Here is a 17670-nt window from a genome sequence, read left to right as displayed (position 1 = left end):
GGTGAAATGGCTGATGGCCATTCTTACTGCCATTGTGCATGATATGACATGCTTATATGGCCAGATTTTCAGCTAAAGAACTCCAGTTAGTGCAGTGTCATCATCTTTCCCATTCCTAGCTTTTTTTGTTATTGGAGGTGAGCAGCAATTGTTTGCCGTCCCTGTGTGGGGAAGCAGTGGTGATGCTGTGTCCAGCAGGATTTTGTGCAACACGGTTCAGGAAATTCTGGCCTTTCACTCCACTAATTAAATATTTATAGGGATGTAATTGTTATCAATCTTTATTAATTAATATTAATATTTAATTGAATTTCACAAAGATGAAATGAGCAAGAATGTATTAGCCATCCTATGAGCAATCTGTGAATACTTACACTTGGTGCTGATTGATAGCTTTTTAGTCTATTCAGGACAACCTTTAGAGGATTAATTGTTAGGGAAGAAATGGTTATCCTGTCGCTTGGTAGATGACTTTCTTCACATATGCATGCCTCTTCTTCCCGTTCCTCCCTTTCCATTTTATTACACACTAGCAGCTCTCGATGCAAACCGTGTGGCTTCTGGAGTCCTCTGCAATGACGCCCAGTCCATCCACTTTCAGGTTAGCAGCTCAGAGAGCCAACATCTTCTGGTTTCATTTTTGAAACTATCAGAGAAAAAGTGTTCTTAAGGAGCAGAGTAAATACTGTGATCTGTGTGAGGACTGGGAACGTAACTGGAGTTGGACTTGGATTGAGGCTCGTTGGAGGGTAACATTCTTTGGCATTGACATGCGGGTAGAATTTTGGCAAGACAAGTTGTGTGCTTGTTTGTCAGCACATTTTTACTGTGTAATGATTGTGACCAAACTGTTTTGCATAAGTCAAGAAAAAGGTTATTTAGCATGGAGTACAAATGCTTCTCGACATTAAAAATACAAATGGCCTGAAACTATATGCTCTTGTTTTGTATTAGATTGAGCTCCAAGCCCTGGCAGGGCTGTTTCTAGACAACTCACATTACTGATTTTCAGATATGGACATGCTTGCTGTTCACTTACAGCTCTCTTTAATGACAAACACTACTTGGAAATGGCTTAATTGGATTGCCCGCTTAATAGCATTAGGATTGTTGTGCTGGTTTAGCTTAGCTCTCACGGTCCTTTGCTGGTTAAAGAGATCAGTAAAGCAGCAAAATGGAAAGAGAAAGTGCAGCTTTCAGGTAAGTCTTTTGCTCCTTGGAATATTGCTACTTGTAAAAGAGAAGGAGGGGTCTGTTGAAGAAGCTACTTAAATTCTTATATTGTTTGATGACATTTAGCCAGAGTGCTTTGTTGTTCCTTTCTGTCCACCAGCTGTATGCTTAAACTGCTGCATGTGTTTTGGGTTCTGGTCAGCCCAGGGTGGACAGAGGGAGTAGTGCCAGCACGTGAACGACTTTCTTGGTTCTGTGTGCAGTCCTGAGCCTACAGCTGTAAGGGGGTCTCAAGCTGTGTCCGACACAGCTTTAAAAACCTGTGGGAAGGAGGCAAGGTAACCTCTTGTTGCTCTTCATCATTCTTAATGCATTACCTCTGGCAATACACATTTTTCAAAATTTGGTGTTCTGAGTGCTCTAGGTCCATATGGGTCCTTATGTATTGAGGAGAGAGTTGGAAGAAATAAACAGATGAGTGTCATCATGGAGTGAAGGATTAAGTGAAAGCAGTAGAGCATGATATGGACATTTTTATTAAGCAAAAGACTATGGGTTGGGTTTGTGTGAGGGTTGTGTGTTTTTGTTTTTTTCTTTGATTTCTTGTTTGGTGGAATTTTTGTGTATTTTTTGTTTGTTTGCATGTTTTTGTGGTGGTGGTGGTGTTTCGTAGCTGGTTAATATTCCTTCCTGGCTTTCAAAAAAAGTTGCTGCAAGTTGTTTGAGGTATTCTTGCCTGGTTTCCCAATAGCTGTGTTCATGTCCCATGGCGTTGATGGATCCAAGAAGGGCAGTCTCTTTTCTTTGGGGTATGTTTCTGTGTAACAGAGAAGACTTCATTGGTCATGTGCTTTAGTATGATTAGAGAAGAATACACGAGATGATAAAATACCCTTTTGTTAAAACTATATAATACATATTTAACAAAATTTCAAGAAGCAGATGGCTAATTAGGTAGTTTGGTGAAGCTAAGCTGATCATATGTTCTAGCTCTAAATAAAAATGTAACAAAACTCGATTTGAATATTTTAAACAGACTTACATAATGTTTTCTAATTAATATTAAGTAAAGCGAGTGCTTTGGGGATTGTGCATATTAATGCAACACAAAATTAACTTTCTGCTTCCGTCTGAATCAGCTTTGTCTGGTGTCGACGGATTCTGTTTTCTGAGGCAACACAAACTGAATGTGGTATTGTGATTATCAGTTCAGCCTGTATAATTCTTTAAAACCACATCCACAATGAAATTAAGTAAATACTAAACATGCGTGGAAAACTTGGTTATTTTTAATAACATTTCTATCTAATGAAATTCAAAGGCAATAACTCATTACACACAATAATTTAATTTTGCATGGTGTCTTTCAAGCTGTATGTCAAGTTGTTTTCACAGTTAAATACAGAAGAAATTACTACAAGAAAACTTTATGAATAAAAACATTCAGTTACACAACTAATTAGAGAGTTAAAAAAGGAGTTGAGAAGCATTTGAAACTTTGTTTTGAAAGCAAAGTGAATCTGAGACAGTTCACTATGGAAATCTGAAGAAAGGCAGTAATTTCCCAACAGAGGGGATGTCGTAGGGAAGATGAACATGGTGTCATATAAGGGGCGTGACACAGGAAAGTAAACAAATTCAGTTAGACAAATGGAGAAGAGTTTTAAAAGCAGCAAAGGGCGGCTTTGTAATTGGACCTGGGAATGGAGAAGATGTTCAGCTGCTCTTAAGCTTCCTTTTCTGAAGAATTTGGTTTCCAGAAATGGATCAAATTACATGTAAGCCTCTTTGGATTAAATACACTTGTATTTGTCAGATGCGTGGAACTGAGCACACTTCCTAGAGAGTGCCGTGTACCACATCCGTGGTTCTGCACAAAGGCCTGGATTGGGAAATGCTTTTCTCATCAACGTGGTGCGCAGAAGTCAGCGTTTTTTTCTCCTTCCTCCTCTTCCTGATCATGCCTTTTCTTTTTGGTTTCAGAACTGATAAGCTAAATGAGTGTTGATTTTGCTTTTCTTTTTCTTTTCTTTTTTTTTTTTTTTGTGTGTGTGTGTGGAAAGGCTAATGTCTATATGCAAAAAATATAAAGTACTTAGTGCTGTCTTTGCACTGCTTAGCTGGCTGTAGAGTTTTTGAACGCTTTTTTTTTTTTTTTTTTACAAGATAAGTTAAAACTTCTACAAGGACCTCAGAGTAAAACAGAGTAACTCTATGCTTGCAAACCAGTTACTTGCCTCCCTACAGAAGATATTCTAAGTCCCGGTTGCAAAAGAACTGAGCACTGTTGGCAGACAAATTAGTGCTGCATTAACATTTTGTTTTTGCTGAAAGTCATCTATCGAGGCAGGGTCAGGAGGGGTGTTTGCAGTAACCTTTCGGCCTTGCTTTTTGGTGCCAGATGACTCAACGTGGCTGTTGCCTCAACGTACAGTGCATCGTGGCTCTTCTGAATGATAGGAGAGGAGGAGGAGAAGATATTTGCCTCTCTCTTTTAATTGATTTCCTCTACCCTTCTCCAGCAAGCTGTCAGATTTGAATGTTTGCCTCAGTTTTCTTTGTCATATGTAGAGATAGTGGGTTGGTTGTTCAAAGCTGGCAGGAATCAGCAGATATTCTGCCAGTAAGGAGAATTCAGTTACGGTGAATGTCTTGGGATATTGGCGGAAGTGGTGGGATTCATGCAGTGAGTTGCATTTATAGGGCCATCGCTGCTGAAGGAGCTGAACACAGAAGAATGTGAGTGCTTTCCCATATGGAACTTCCCACAATGTTATTCTCTATAAATTTTGAGCCATTGGTTCTGTGACTCCTTCTACTGCAGTTTTATTTCTCTGATTCAGTGACTTTGGTTTTAATATCAGCTAGGTCTGGCTGAAATAAACTCCCTTACCATCTGAAGAGACTCTTGTGTGCCGGTTTTGTATGAACTCGGCTCTGGCATTTTTGCACAAAAGAACAGATTGAAGTTAGAGGAATAACGTGAGTCCATACAAAACACCCAAGACTGGCTCAGTACACGTTCCTGTTTGCTCCTGCTACCTTGGAAACAAAGGATGGCATGACAACAAAGGCAATTCAGGAAAAAAGGTTAAATCTCACAAACATTAGAAGTGTATTCTTGTGGGGAAACTCTTATTATTTCAGAATGGTGTTTCAAGTTTTAGTGTAAGTAAAAAATTGTCGGTGTGTTTTTTGAACCTCATCTTTGGTTGAAATCACAATTAATATCTTAAGGATAAAAAATGCTATTTTAATCTAACAACATTTTGTAAATCTTAATGTTTTAAGAACAAGACAAACGTTTCAGGTTTATCTGCAGCTGAAATTGTTTGTCTGGACTACTGTGTCTTTTTTTTTTTTTCTTTGAGAGAAATTTGTAGTTTAAGTTTCCTAGAAACGGGCCAAAAGCATTTCTTGTATGGACAGAATTACAGGTAGGGACCATGCAACGTTGGTTCTGCATGTACAACCACACTCTTAGCTAAGCTGCTACCACTTTTATTTTACCCCGGCAGGGTTCTGTACCCTGGCATGGTAGAGCAGTGTATTACGTGGCTTGTGCATCATCTCATGGAAAGACCTGGAAATTATCTTCATGCTTCTGGTCCATCTGTGTCCTAATGAGTCTGCTAACTAAAGCTGGCGTGGGCAACCCCTGCCGTGTACCCTGCTCGTGTGCAGTGCTGCTGGTGGCCTTCCAGGGATGACATTCTTCCTGATACTTCTCCCTGGTTTGTTTCTCAGACCTATATTCTGCAAATGTGTCTGTCTCGATTTCCATAATAACCCAGTTTAGCCAGGATTTTAAAGGCAAATATGTGCCGAAAATGGTATGCTTGAGCTCACACTCAAGTTATATGTAGAAGAGTAACAGCAAGAGAGTTTTTTCAGAACAGCGTAATTTTGAAATTTCTTTTTATAAGATAACTTCCATAGGTGTAAGTTCTCAAATTCATAATACTATGCTTTACTGTTTAGTAGGTCCTTCTAGGGCTATGCCAAATAAGAAGAAGAAAGAAGGTATTTATTTTCCAAGTAAATGCTTCTGGTTTAGTTCTGAAGCTCTCTTTATTCATGCTAAGGCAGCAATGAGGTGAACAAATAGTGTTTGCTTCCCTTTTCAGTTCATCTTCAAGAAGTGCTTTTCTTATTTGGTTAGACTTTTCCAGTTCAGTCACCTAGCAACTTCTGAAGGCCTTTGATTCAAACATTAATCTGTAAATGCACAAACAGTAAGAAAACAAGGGTCCTTAGAAATGCTGAGCTGAAACATTAAGAGTCTTAAAGTTAGCTTCTACAACTCAATAATAAGCCATTAGGATTATACTTTAATTCTTAAATATGTATTTCCAATAAGGAAAAAAATATTAAAAAAAAAAAAAATTTGTAAGTTACCATGCAATTAAATGTACTTTGGGAAACATGCAGATACTACAATGTAATGGTGCATCTCACCGTATGTCCACATATTTCCTAAATTATGATAATCTGATACTAAAACACGTGTTTAAGCTTTAAGTCCAATATAGAAAAAGCTTGCTGCAAGAATCTAAGTATTTGTACTTGGTCTTCCACATTTTCAGAAACACTTGCATTAATTTGATTCCAATTTTAACTACTGCATGTTCATACTCAAGCATTTCTGCAAGTGTCAGAAATAAATTTGCCTTTTTCTTGCCCCATGCCACAGCTGCACAGTACTGTTAGCCTTCAGATCTCCAAAGGTATTAAAAGTCAGTATTAGCAGGTCTCGACCTGTATTTAGAAAAACATGAAGATGAAAGATGGCACACAGATTATCAAATGATTAAAAAAAATGAAAGAATTATTATGGTAGTGTATGGTATTATAGCATCCATCTTGGGACTGCCATGTGCTGCGTTCCACCAGTATTATTTCATTTTAAAAGTTAGACATGATCACCACCCCTGGGACCCTATCCTCAATAACTGCATCAAAATCCACAGTAAATGCCTCTTTTTTTTTTTTTTTTTTTTTGAAACAATAAGGGGATTACTGATAGCCTGAGGAAGTAGAGTGCAATACAGCCAGAGAGCCAAGTACAGAAGTAAATAAAAATATCTAAACCAGCATGTTCCTCAAGATGAAGAAGCAGTGATGCAGTCAGCTTGCATCATTTTGATTTTGCTTGATTGTAGTGACAGTAAAAAAAAAAAAAAAAAAAAAGGTGTAGCAGTTGAAGTGATTTGTTTCCAAGTATAGTCCACAAGAAACAGAAAACTGACAAAGTTTTCTGGGGGGCTACATAAGAAGAGTCTTAATCCAAAAATGTGCCTCTGCTATTTAAGAACATCTGATTATTACTTCTGCAAAGTATTATAATATGCACAATTAAAAAGGGGCATTTAATATCTTGTTAGTATAAGTCTGAAATTCTGAATCACTAAAGAAAACAAGCCCACTTTATGTAGCTCCTCCAATTTGCTTCAAGGCATTTTTCATACAAGGGGCTTCCAGTGCAAGAAGCTTTTATTTGTCCTCTGTGGTCATACCTGTCACAGCAGCTTCGCGTCTGGGACTGAAGTCTTGATGAAAATGGCACACCGCTGGAAGCTGTCTGCTCAGCTCAGTGTAACGTGGCCATTGCTTCACGTCCTTGTTTCAAATGCTTCTTTAAGCATTATTAAATTAAAGCTGCATGCGTAGTCTTCTGGAATGGAATAAGTGAGTGTTAAACTGTTGGGGTCTTTCATCAGTTTGGAGTGGTAAAAGTAGTTTCATCCCCATACCTAACAACATTGACTTATATTTTAGAAACATCTGATTAACTTCCTTTAATGATGACTTTGTGGCAGTCATCATTAAAGGAAGTTAAGAAAATGCTTAATCTCCCTCAGTAAAACCATTAATGATGGTCTGTGTTCTGTATGAATCACAGAAGTGGTTTGTGTGTTGTTGGAAGGGGAGAAATCACGAGAGTCATCTCAGCCTCTTCTCCCCAGTGCTGAAAGACATCCCAGCCCCCAAATCCTTCAGCTATTCTGATCTCTTTGCAGATCCTTCTTCTCTTATTAAACTCATCATTTTCCTTTCATTTCTATGCTAGCGTCTTCCTTTTTCTAATAAGAAGTTAATTCCACCTGAGGAATGAAACTTGAAGTTTCTGTGGAGCACAGAATTCAATATACAGAATTCCTAATTAAGGTTTCATTACCCCACAGTCAAAGTTATGGTAGAAATGTTATTCAGAATACTTTATAATGGTGAAGGACTCGTAATTCAACTACAAATAACAAAAATATTTCTTAAAATAGAAAGCTTTTGATAGGAATAGTAATATCAAATTCTTCAGTTCCTTCCCACTCCAGTCATTTCAGATTTGTAGTACAGCCTCTTCAGAATGAAGTTTAGAACAAGTCTATTACTAGAAAATATTTAGTACGGTGCTTAACAATAATACAAAATGTTGATTTAACAATTTCTACTGGAAATCAGAGTCGAGTTAAAAAGGGGACAAATCAAAATTAGCAATTCATGTAACGGTATTAAAAAAAGTCTGTGTTGCATGCATTTCTTCAAAATGTGTGCTGTCAAAATGATTGTTCTGTACAAACACTTTAAGTATTTTAAAATAAAATCTTATTTAGACCAATACCAACACACTTGATGTGTTTCAGCGGAATCCCTTGAGAACATCTTTGCTGTGTGGTACCTAAATACTGGCCGCAGCACCCCCTGTCCCCGTCTGGAGCGGGTGCCAGCTCTGTGCCCCAGCAGGATGCAGCTGCCAGCAGGCTCCGTGCTGAGACCTCTCGCCTGACAGGATCTGGGCTGGCACGCTAAACCTGTACACATCAACTGCTTCGGAAACTACAGGGAAGCCTTCCTGTGTTTCAGATGCAGACTTTTTCTATTTATATTTTCCTGGAATCATTTCTAGGATTTAATTATTAAAGCACAAACTGTAGTTCAAAGTAAATCCTAGCTTCAGAATTCAGTTTAGGAAGCCAGACACCATTCAGCAGCTTAGCAAACTACCCAAGCAGTATAGATATACTCCTAGAGAGAGACTCCTCTGGTGTAATCCTGCTGTGGATTCCCTGATGTGAAAGGAGCTGTGATCAGCCACACCAAAAAAAAAGGATTTGCTGCCTTAGAAATGAATACATTCTTGAGAAGATGGTAAGGGAAAAATACAAGCATGAGGAGCCAAAGGATTGTAGTCATTATTCTTTTCCAGGAAAGTGCTTAAACTAGTCTGAAAGAGTATTATTCACGATGGGAGTCTGGTGGAGGAAAATACCCAACTGTATGTTCTGCAGTAAAATTCTTTATCGGGCTGTCAAAGGCCGTGAATGAGATGTTCATACTTTGAATGAACGCGTTGTCCTTGAAGACAGCCTTGTTTTGAGCAGAATAAAAATAGTAGTTGAAAGGATGGGAAAATGTGTTATGTGTATGGAGTAAAGGAACAAATATTCTGTTCTACATAGCGTGGCTTTCTTCAAGTTTTCGTTATAATGTGGATTTGGGATATTTTGTTGCATTTTCTGTGTGCATGTGTACTAGAACGGGCTCATAAAATCCTAAAGTGTCTTTAATGGATCAAAGATCTGAAGAATATTCTGGCAGCAAAGTCACTGTGCTCCCACGGAGGAAGCACAGAGGGAGAACACCAACTGCTGTGAATGGCTGCACCCTAAATTGAGGTGAGCCACCCTAATAGAGATGAGCTGTCTGTCAGTGCTGGATAATCAGGATGCTTCTTGCCTGTGTTGCCCAGGCCCTGAGGTAGTAAAGTCCTCATGCTCTGCTTTAGTTTGGAAACCTGGGGGACCTTTAAAAACGAGCTTTAATTACTGCTTCCATTAGGCATTACATACATGTAGAGAGGGGATTGGAATAAAAGAAGCTAACATTACAAACTGTTGATCCCTTTTGTATAAAAACCTATTATTCAAACTGTGGAGATTCCCTAGAGCTAAAACTATCTTGTAAATGACACATGATATACAGGGTATGCCATAATTTTTTATAAAGTTCTTGATACAAAAAATACATTAACAGTTTAAATGATTAAAACAAAATTTCATTAACAGGAAGCAATCAGTGAAATGCATCCTCACTTAAATCTGCTAATACTTTTTGGCTTTTTGTGCTCACTGACGCAGCAGTGTAAATTTGATGCAATGCACGGTCCAAAAGCTTCTTAGGCTCTTTTAATCTTAAAATCACAAAATGTTGCATCTGCCGAATGTGTTGCTTCATTTGAGAGTCAGGTTCCTTGCTACTAATGAAGACCTTTGATGTGAACACAGATTTTCACCTTGAGATTCAAATTCTGTACCAGTTAATCTAACAATTTCATTGTTAATCCATGTGGTGGCTGGCTACATTTAGGCATTTGGCAAGCTGTGCAGAAGGAAAATATGTTCATTGTCCCCTTGAAAAACAATACCCACAGAAGTTATACCACAGTCTCTGGCTCCATTTTATTTTCCTGTTGTCATTTCTAGTCCAGGCATGGCGTGAGAGTGCAGCTGGTTTTGTCACAGATAACGTTTGTAAAGTTGGACTCATCTGAAAATTATCAAACATCCTTTTCCACAAAACATAACTGTTAAAATAAAGACCATGTAAATGTTCAATGCTGATTAAAAAACATACCTGTAAATAGCACTATTTAGCTTATTAGTATGTTGTAAAAACTAGTAAGATTCATAGATACAGCCACTACCTTGTCTAGTAGCAAAGAGACAAAAAAAAAAATCTGAAATCCTGAAAACAAGCATTTAAATGAACAGAGGTTTCTTGTAGATCATGTTAAATCTGTGATAGATGCTCCACATTCTGGGTCTCAAGGAACATGGAATATAACTGCTTTTCCATGAAATTCAGTTATTTCAATTTTGGTTAGAAAACTTATAAAAGACTGCAGCCTGGAAAAATTAGAGCGTATTTTTCCTATCAGATAGAAAAGAGGCAATTAAGACATCTTCTAGGTCAATGAATGAGTCTAGACATGCTAATAGCCGCTAGGGAATTTGCATCTACTCTTTCAGTTTGCATAATATGTCCAGAAATTGGTCCAAAAAGGGAAGGAATGAACTGAAAAAGATGAAAGTCGGTGTGCTCTACTTACAGAGGACTTAGGTCTGACAGTCCTTGCACACACGCTGCTTGGCCCTAAATGAGCTTTTTGCTACATTTCCTGCATATGCAGTGGAGATGTAAGTTGACGTGATTAAATGCCTAACCACTCACTGTGTAGAAGGAAGGCAACACTTAGAGACAAGAATAAAGATATAACAGTTTTTAACCTGAAATCCCTAGGAAGGAAATCTTCAGTAAGTGTCCTACTAATGGGAAGCAAAAGGCACGAGGCAGTGCATTAGCTCTCCTTCGGTCACACTAGCACAGGGATTCTCATTATTTGAAGCAGCGTGCTCAGACAGGCCAGCTCCAGCCAGGCAGCAGTAGCTGGCTCTGAGCACAATGCATATACAGATTATACTATTAATTTAAACCTCATTTTACTTCATCCAACATATAGGATGAACTTAATCCACTCGTATCTAAATGCCAACGCTGTAAATTTGAAACTGAGAGATGCAGTGAATCCTTTTACAGCCTGCGTGGAGAAACAGGCTCTCCTCAGATGTGATTAGTCTCATCCTAAAGCATTTTCCCAATAGAGCCCATCTTTTCTAAGAGGACCCCTGTCCACATGATGCAGGCATTTACACCAGGATGTGATAAAACACTTCTTTTCAAAGTGTAGTGCCTGCTTCCCTCCAAGCAAGGAGCTCAAACAGCTCTGAACTCTATGAGTGCCTAAACATGTAGGTGAGATAAATCCACTGATGTGCATTTATAAACCTGTGATAATCAGGAAACCCAATGCAATTCCCCCTCCCACTGCAACTTGGTGAATCATAATGCTTTAGTCAGGAAAAAAAGATGACTTTTTCTTATTTATGGATCAAAATCAGCTGTAAACGAAGAATAAAACCAAGTGATGCCTCACCCAGCAAAAGCAAGTGAAGAGCTGGGTTTGTGCTGTACTGGCAGCGTCCCTGAGCTTCAAAGGGACAGCTCTGCTGACAGTATTTGGAGGAAGCCAGGAGGGTGTTAACCTCAATGTAAGCCCTCGTGTGAACAGAAATGCTCTTTTCTCTTAAAGCAAAACAGATTTTATTGTAAATTCCTCTCAAACAGAATGATAAATACGTACAGCATTACTGGAAGTGGAATTTAAATGGACACCGTATGCCTGAGAGGAGAGTTGTGCTCTGAAAAGGCTGAAAGCCATTTGAGTATGCTGGGGTTTTAATAATTCTTGTATCAAACAACTATCCTGAAGTAGAAATAATTTTCCACATTAAAAGGATGGTATGGGGTTTAGTTTCTTTTCTTCTTTTACCACAGGTAGTTTTTAAAAACCATTTAACAAAGCCTCGCATGTAAGGTCCTGAAAAGAAGAGGCCAGCATAAAGCACAGGAGACTGACTTGTACTGTACAAAAGCTCCTGAAAATGAGCTAAAATAGGCATCACTGCAAGGCAGAACAGCGTGTGCTGTGGTCCTGAAACACCACCAGTGTAATGGAAGCTCTGCTGGCTTGGGCTGCGTCTTGCTCCAAAACTTTCAGATAGTTAATGCGAGGGAGAGACTCTTAGAAAGTTAAGCTATCACATTAATATTTAAAATTTCTAATTTTTGGCTTGCATTGAATGACTAAGGAATTCATAAATGCTGTGAAGTGTAAAGAGCTGTATTTTGGGTCTATGTTAGTATTTTGACAGGGGTGGATGTTTTCATGCCAAGCATTGGCTGCTTTCAGTACCCGATCTGCTGAATTCCCGGTGCCGTGTTTGTTCGGGCAGGAGAGGTCAGCTTACATTTTGTGTCCCTGCACATTTGAAGGGACCAATAGCACAGCAGACACTCTTATTTCAGAAGACCACAATCCATCATTTCAGCTGGGATCTTGGGAATAGTACATTTTTGGTGCTACTTTCTACAGACGTGTCCTCATCTGCTTTGAAATAAGGGGTTGAGTGGGTCGTGTGCTGTGGAAGTACTTTCTTCCATGTGCTAAATGCTATGAATGTGAGCTGGGATGAATGTTTTCTGCAACCTGTGTTATAACCTGAAGTCATTATAAACATCTTGCTGTGAAAGTAGCTTAATATTTTTGCCTTATTCATGACAGCAGAAGTGGAATTATGAAAGAACTAAGGAGAGCTGAATAACGGATTCAACCAGAATTTCTTAGTAATATAATATGTTCTTATTAGATTAAAGTATTAAGAAGGGAAAAAAGCTCAGATTTGCATATTCCTTTAATGGGTTATTTTCAGCTTCCATTGAGGCAGATACATTTTTAGCAGATTGACTTAAATGCCAATTGGGTAATAGAGCAAGAAAAGCCATAATCTTTCTTTAGAGCAGAGAGTCATTTAAAGCTGAAATAATGACTAATTACCACAATTGAACTTGTGAAACCCCTTGCATTTGTTAATAGACTTACTGTGTTAATGGCTCTGTGAATGGATGTAAAAGCCAAACTAGGAAAAACTTTGTGTACTTCGAAGACGTTAATAAGAGCTCTTGTTTTCCCCCACGAACAGGAGGGCACGAGGTATCAGTTTACGCTATGTAGCAGTAGCTTAAAGGAAAAGTTTTCAATTTTGGTAGTATTTTTATAAAAGCTGGAAGCAATTGAAATAGTATCTTATTGAAGAACTTTTGTATTCTGTAAAACAGACTTTTGAAAAGAACGAGATTCCATTATGCAGTAGGAAAATTGATACCTAATTCCTGGTCCTATTAATATTTGGTATTGCTATTATTGCTAGCAGTATTATCACTATTAGCTTTAGCTTAGCAGAAGTACACCCAAGAAAAGGAAGAAGAAAACGTTGAAAACAAACAAGCAACAAAAAACAAAACACAAACCCCACCTCTCTATTCTGCAGTTGTACTGTAAAGCAGCGAGGGCGCAGAAGGAAACAAATATCAAGGCTTTGAAATCAGGAGACCGGGGCTGTATCTTCAGCTGGTTCAGTCCGTGCTGTCAGCACTGCACATTTCTAAATGAATAGAACACATTTTTTCAGTTCCTTTTTTTTGTTACTCATCTTTAATTTGTTCCAAATTCTGAGTCACTTTCATAAATCTGTTTCTAATGAGTTCTATCCAGTCAGTGAGTCGCAGAGCAAATAGATCGATGGGGTTCTCAGCCGTGCAAGTTCTCACCAATCACATTTAATGCAACTCAGGCTCTGTATTTTTTTTCCCCTAGAATTTAACAATTGATATTCCAAAGTCTTAGGCTTCCGTGCTACGTAATGCTAAAATAATGGAGTAGCAGATGGCTGGGGAAATGGGACAGAACCTGAAAGTGGAATTTTCCTCCGTCTGAGCTGGGTTGAGAAGATGCTGAGCCTTCCTGGGCAGGCGTCGTGGTGCTGTGCCAGGGTCGTGTTGCTGTGCCAGGGCTTTCCTGCAGTTCCCTGGCTGAGCCCACACACAGATCCGTCATTGCTTGTGCAGGAAGGGGCTTTGCTGCCTCAGCAGAGGAGCCCTGATGTGACCAGGAGGGATTGCAAGTCAAAAAGAAGGGTCTGGCCCAGGGGCAGGGAGGAGCAGCCACAGAAGCATTTTGTTAAGCAGTGATGCTGATTTACACCTGGGGGAGGTAGATGTGAAGCTACAGACTGACCTTCCTTCCTCTAGTCCAGAGTGGGATGGGTTGGTGGTGGTTGGCCTGTGTCAGAGGAGAGCTCTTGCTGCAGAGGCAAGGAGCTGTTCTAGGGTTGTCCTCTGAGTCCAGGGAGATGGTTTTACCCTAACCAGTGAAGAAACTAATTTCCCAAAGAAACTTCGTATGGAAAGACTCTGGCTGCGGTGTGTTGTGACCTCTTCACATCCTCGCTCCCTCTCTCCTGTCCGCATGCCAAAGACCCAGTTTAATCTCACTTTAACACTGCACTGGATTTATGAACAGCACGTTTGCTTGTTAACCATAACAGCTTTAAGGCAAAGTTCCTGCCACACCGAAAATTCACGTTGTTGTCAAGTAATACTGAAAATTGGGTTTCTTATAAAGCAGTGTGTTGATGTACAATCCTATTGTATGTGGGATTCACTTTTTCAAAGTTTGGAGCCTGGAACTCATTACAGCACTTCAAAATAATTCATGTCGAATTTATCTCTGTGCGCCAGTTGGAATCTACTTGGAATTTGTTATTTTCCATCCACTTCTGTAACAGTTTCACATTGTTTACAAGGAGAACATGCAGTCTTATATGTATCTTGCTTTCATAGTTTTTCTGCATTTTTTAACTTAATTTGTGAAGGATTTAAACACCCTGCAGTGTGCAGCATTAAAAGGCATAAAATAATTGCAAATAAAAACCATTTTTGGCTGCAATAATGGACTGTGCATGATCAGAAATATTAAACAGCATTTAAGAAGTGTGGGTGAGATGTAATGAATGAGCTGCATTATGTGAAAGTGTGTTATTCAGGCTATTGAGTATGAGGTCTAAAATTTGAATCTTGCAAGGGAGAAGGGGGCTTTTTTAAGCCTTGCTCTAAACTTGCTGTAGGATCTTTGCTACTAAACTGAGACCTAAGGAGAAAAAGTTGCCAAGTTGATCTATTAGGACTTAGAGGCAGCATTGAGTATCTGGTTTATGCCTGGCTTGGGAAGTAAGAGATGCATAAACATACGTGGTAGCACTGGGGAAACTATGTAAGCAAGGTGACTTGCCACAGACTCTCTGGATTGTTTAACAGACCTGGAGGTTTTGTCATCTGCACTGGGTTTTTGCTGTTTTCCATCAGCATTGGATAGGCTTGGTAGAACAACAAGGAAAACTTGTCCCCCTGAAGTGCTTTAATTACAGCATCCGTGCCTTTTCTCTCTGTGGGCTCATGGAAATCTCTCAGCAGTGCTGTTTGTTCATGACGTTTGCGGGGACTGGATGCGTGTTCTTGTGTTCGTGGCTGTGCATTGCGTGCATGGATGCAGGCAGTTCTGCTCCCACAGCAGCGTCATTTAGAAATGTGGGACCCAACTGCAGCCTAGAGCCAAGCTGTGCTGCCCAGTAGGATGCAGCTTTGTGTTTGGTGCACTACGCACCTAGTGACTAACTGCTCCCAGATGTCATGCTGGGGCTGGGTGCCAGGCCAAGGGGCTGGTTTTCTATGTGTTTTCCCCCTGCCCCGGCTCACCGAAGTGCTAGAAGAGCACTAGGGTTAAGCAGGGAGTCTGATGACACCTAATTTTTGCCATATACTTTCTTCTTCCTGAAGAAAAATTAAATGGGTCCTTTTTAACTGACCCAAGTACCTAGTGGGGTGATTCATACCATGCCTCTAGCAACAACTTCTCCTTAAAATTAATTCATCTACCAGTACTTTTAGTGGTCTTGAAATAATACAGCATCCCAGGTGTCCGTGAGTGCATTGTGGAGACTTCATAAATGACTAATTTATAATGATGTTAAATACATCTTACAAAAAGGCTTGATTGCTTTTTTTCACTATATATAAGAGGAGGGACAGTTGAGTTAGTGGGGGAAATGGTTATTTATGTCAGAATTTCAAAACAAGGTGATTTGAGCATTTATTTTTTTTTCAAGAGGTATTTGTGTATTTTTTTTTTTAACACAAATGGAAAAAAAAAATAGAGCAATTTCTTATTTTTCCTGTTAGTAGTCTGTGCTTTTAAAAACTCTTGACTGAAAGATGAAACTCTTGAGTTTGACTTTTGGATGTTGTTTTCCTAAATTACGGATTTGAGGTGCACTGATCTAGCTTTTCAGTTGCCATTATGATCTCTTTTATAGTGCTAATATGTCATGTAGTAAAATCGTGAAGAAAAACGATCAGAAAAGGCAGTATTAACAGGAAGTAGTTTACATCATTTTTGGACTCGACCCTTTCTTTTTGTGTTTCACAATCAGTAGAAAGGAGTTGCAATCTCAGAGCGCTGGTAGAATGTTTCTTTTTGGTTTCTTGGACTTGAATGATGGCTTACTCAATTCTAGTCCCTCACTGCTGCTTGAAATCCTTGTCCTCCAGTAAGCAATATTCTCAGACAAATGTCTGCTAGCATGTCGCTGACGTTTATGCCTTGCTTATTACTTACACTAATATATTGCTTTTAGTAAATGTAGGGCATAGAAAATAGTATTTACCTTGCCACATCATGAGAAAACTACTCATTCTGTGTGACATAAACTGAGAAATACTGTTTATATTGCTGCTTCAGTGAGCCAAGAAAAACTGCACAAATATGTCATGACCATACAGTGGAAAATGCTTGAATACTGTTCCTAGTGTATTTGCAGTCCAGGTTCTACCTATGATGTAATAACAAGACATAATAACAACAATATGTCATACAACATAACGAGAATAGCTGTCATTGTTTTTTAAGAACTCAAGTTTAGGCTTAATTTTGAGGAATATTCTGAAATAAAGATTGAATTCTTGGAGTGTTTTCTGTGCTTGAAAAATGTTTTGATATCTTTGTCAACCATCTAGACAACCTGAAGAGAGCAGCTCTGTTCATTGACTTTGTCATGCAGGATGGATTGAGTTCTGACATTCGCATAGGTCGTTAGCACGCGGCTGCTCTATCTGGTATAAATCTAGCATAAGTCTAGGCTGCTACGGAGGTCTTGTATCCGTTTTCGTGCTCTGGGAACATTCACGTTCTGTGCATTGAGCTAGCTCGGGGAATGGATCCAGCTAAAATCCAACCTTGCCAAAAAAAAATTGGCTGCCTAAATGTTAATACATAGAAGCAAGCAGACAGGACTGCTGGTTTTGACAGTAATGTGCCATATGTCAAATGAAAGTGGTCGTGTAACCCTGACTGAAGAAATAATCGCTGTGCCAGCTCTGGCTCCCGATGCGGTGTTGCCTTGAGTGTGCAAATGTTTGAGATGGCAAAGCACGGGGAGCCAGGACGTGGGAACCGGTCAGGGCTTTACACGAGTGCATGGTGCTGAATTAGTAGACCGGGGGGGTACCAATGGTTTAATTTTCCTGAAGTCATGCCCAAGTTGTAAGAGTTACAGTGACTGTATGACGAGATTCCTCTGACTGTTGCCATATTGGTTTCCTTACTGCAGATCTCCCATCCTCAGCTACTTCTTTGTTTTGAAAAATATTTTTCTTTGAAAGTTCTACTGCAAATGTAAATAATTCATTCGTAATTAAATGACCTGTTTCCATGGTTTCGTGTTTTGTTGTGTGTATTACCTACTTCGGAACCCACAGGCATTTCCTACAAATACCATTTTTGCTATTTGGAAAGAATTGCTGTAGCTTGTGTCAGTCACTCAGCCATGTAATTTTCATAACTACCAGACCTAAGAAATGAATCTGCTTCTTGGAAGTGAATAATGTGCCCTTCAAACATGCTGGGGAAAAACCTGCCACCCATTGGCTAGGAGTGAATTTTCTTAATTCTTTAATTGGTTTCTCTATGAGTTTGTTGTCTTAAGTGGT

At 39.2% G+C, this 17670-nt stretch overlaps 1 protein-coding gene and 1 long non-coding RNA gene across 5 annotated transcripts in view; one reads left to right on the top strand and one right to left on the bottom strand.

Annotated features, from left to right (window-relative positions):
- PRKCA (protein kinase C alpha) overlaps window positions 1-17670 on the top strand; it is a 170007-nt gene that overhangs the window by 46516 nt on the left and 105821 nt on the right. The gene's annotated exons all lie outside the window — the stretch shown is intronic.
- LOC137841823 (uncharacterized) lies at window positions 2283-14377 on the bottom strand. Its single transcript, XR_011088772.1, has 3 exons — window positions 13104-14377; window positions 6690-6847; window positions 2283-5391 (listed from the first exon to the last, which is right to left on the bottom strand). It is a non-coding gene; the product is annotated as an uncharacterized lncRNA (long non-coding RNA).

Source organism: Anas acuta, chromosome 18 (assembly GCF_963932015.1).
Source record: "Anas acuta chromosome 18, bAnaAcu1.1, whole genome shotgun sequence".
NCBI classification, from domain to species: domain Eukaryota; kingdom Metazoa; phylum Chordata; class Aves; order Anseriformes; family Anatidae; genus Anas; species Anas acuta.
The sequence above is the reverse complement of the archived record's forward strand: the minus strand, read 5'-3'. Positions and strand labels throughout refer to the sequence as shown.